Below are 2,817 nucleotides of genomic sequence, written 5' to 3'. Positions count from 1 at the left end.
CACAGGGAGGAGCAGAGGCAGTTCTGCTTCCCAGCATCACCCACCCCTCCTCACCCCTTCCCCGCCAGACAGCCATAACGAGCCTGAATTTGCTCAGCCGGCAGCCAAAGGCCCCTTTGCCCTACACCTAATTTCAGAGCAGCCGCGTGGGCAAGCCCAGGAGTGCCGGGCTGCAGCCTTGCCTTCTCGAGGGCTCTCCAACAGTGCCGGGGAGCCCCTCGTTGCGCTCTGCGGGCTGGCCTGGCACGGCAGCGTCCTCCCCTAACGACTCTGAGCAGCCACACCGATGGCATTCAAGTTCTCGCAGCAAGTGCTGCGCGCCTGCACTGTCGAACATCCCTGGGTACCCTTAGTGCCCGTCGGTAGAAAGCACACGCGATCAGCAAGAGAGCCAGAGCCGCAGCGGGTCCTGCACTGCTGCTTTGCAGAAACAAAGGAAGGAGCAGACGCCAGGAACCCTTCCTAGGAAAAGAATTTCTCTTGTCTATGTGTAAATGAGGTTTTTGTAAAAACCCCGACAGTAGCATTTAAGCGAGCATTTGTATGCTATCCCCACACGTCTGATATTTCACACGCCTCATCCTGCGGCAAGCGTGACCCTTCGGTTATCAGATCAGCAGAATTAACAATGCTGTTAAAGACAAACCTCTCCATTGTATTAGAAAACACAGCCCAGCTTCACCAGTAAACCAGTGACGCTGGATGCTAAAGCATTTCTCCCTCCGGTGTACAAACATTTCAGACTAACATGTAAGTTCACTATAGGTTAAATTGCTCTTATTAATCCTTAGCAGGAAACGGATGCCCTTTCTTACACTCAGGGCAACTATTAGCTACTCATTTCCCTAAAAGTCTAAAGTCCAAGTTTGGTGTTTGTTTTTTTTCTTAGGTCTATCACCGAAGCTCACAACTTTTACGATGGGCTCCCAGTAACCAGCATAACTGGTTGCTGTTGTAGAGCCACTGGAGCAGAGAACAAACAGCAGTGGCTTTACGAAGCTATTTCTGTTAAGGAGCGCACATTACCCTGGTGAGTGAGCTGCGACTTCTGCCCACAAAACCTTTACTCATCCTTTGCTGGCTTTTGAGTAAAAGTCAGACCCGGAGCCATGCCTCTTTCACACGCGCGGCTGCGGTTTGAGCTCTTTTTCTGACGTCCTCTCTGCAAATGTTCCACCGGCCACGAGAGCGTTAAGTGCTGCTGTGGGCTGGCGCCCCAACGTCAGGCACGGGGAGGGGGAGCACAACCAGCTCCTTTCGGTGGCAGCACTGATGTTCAGACAACAGGAGAGGAAGGCTGCTGGGGGCCAGCGGGGCGACTCGGGGCCAGCTCTGCTCGCCTGGTGCCCAGCCAGGCTGCCTGGGGAACAAGCGGGCAGTGCCCATCTGCAGCGTGAGCCCTTCGCTAACATTGTCGTGAGCACAAACACCCCCTCGGTCCATCCTCGCGCTGCTCTGCTGCGAGGCTTGGAGCAGAGCCGGGAAAAGCCACAGAGAGCAGCGCCAGAAAAGCCCATCATCCCCTTTGCACCGTGGTGAGCTGCCATGCGCACTGACCTCCCGCTCGAGCCCCTGCCGCAGAGGGAAGGCCACCAAATCCATGCAGCAGAGGGCAATCAGCAAGAAAAAGGCAGTCCGGGCTGGGTGGGAGGCTCAGCATCCACACGTGATGGGGAGGGAAGGCAGGGAAGGCAGCCAGCAGTCACCCGCAGTTTCGGAGTGGGAGGGAGAGTGGAAGAAGCCGGGCAACACCTGGGGTGTTGCAACCAAAGCCAGGGCCCGGCCGTATCCCAGAGGAGCAGAAGGACACAGAAGGTACCCACAATTTTGGAGCATCAAGAGAGGATAGAGGCAGCCTGGCTTAAATAAGCTGGAAGGAGCTGCCTAAATAGGTGATCATTGGTCCCAGCTGAGCTCGGCAGCCCGCCCCTCCCCATCGCTCCCTGCTGTCACAGCCCGTTGTTCGGGGCAGGGAACCGGCTCCTTCACCCGGTTGCAAAGCGCTGATTGTCCACAGCTCAGCAAGAACACAGCAGCGACATGGTCCTCACGCTCGCCTGTGACAAAACCCTCCCAAGCATGCGAAAGCCCCCATTCCCTTCTGGTGACAGCCATCCCACCCGAGCGCCACGGCTGAGCAGTGCCTCGGCGGTGCCCCCCTGGGAGGGGGCAGACCCCCGTCCTGGGGACAAAGCGGGCAGGAGCTGCGGGAGGACGCTGCCGAGACCCAGATGCCGTAAAGGGGCAGCGCACGGGGAAGTGAGATCCCAAAGCGCGCAAGGGCCATTTTGCAAGCACCGGTGACAAGCCGTGTCGATTGAGTCAGCCCCATCTGGCCCGGGACAGGTCGCCCTATGCCAGTGCGAGCGGCCCTTCAGGCAGAGATCAGAAAATGTTCCAGGGGGTGAGTAATCGCTGCTCACCCCATTCCACGGATGGGCAAACCAAGGCGCGGAAAGACGAAGCGACTCTCCAGCAGTTGCAGAGGCGAGGGTGGCACCTGGGACTCCTAATGGCCCATTTAATCCAAGCAACAAAGCCAAGGTGGCCCAGTGGGGATGCCCAATGTTGGGTAATTGTCTCCATACGTGGACATCCCAATTCCTGCCCCTCTCTCACCAAGACGTGGTGCCGCCACCTGCTTTTGGGGCCACCCAGAGCCGGGATCACGCTGTAAAGCAGTGCGGGCACAGGCTGCCCCTCTCTTATCCAGCACGACGAGCCCACTCTGCCCCTGCTCCTGGCTGCCTCCAAGGTACCCACACGCCAAGGGGCAGGAAGAGGATGGCTTTTACAGCTGGTCCTGCCTACCCTCAC

General features: G+C 57.9%; 1 protein-coding gene across 1 annotated transcript in view; it reads right to left on the bottom strand.

The window, feature by feature from the left end:
- Positions 1-2,817, bottom strand: part of TMPRSS13 (transmembrane protease, serine 13) — a 9,492-nt gene that overhangs the window by 5,972 nt on the left and 703 nt on the right. The window lies entirely within an intron of this gene.

This window comes from Charadrius vociferus, unplaced genomic scaffold (assembly GCF_000708025.1).
Source record: "Charadrius vociferus isolate BGI_N301 unplaced genomic scaffold, ASM70802v2 scaffold241, whole genome shotgun sequence".
NCBI lineage: Eukaryota > Metazoa > Chordata > Aves > Charadriiformes > Charadriidae > Charadrius > Charadrius vociferus.
The sequence above is the reverse complement of the archived record's forward strand: the minus strand, read 5'-3'. Positions and strand labels throughout refer to the sequence as shown.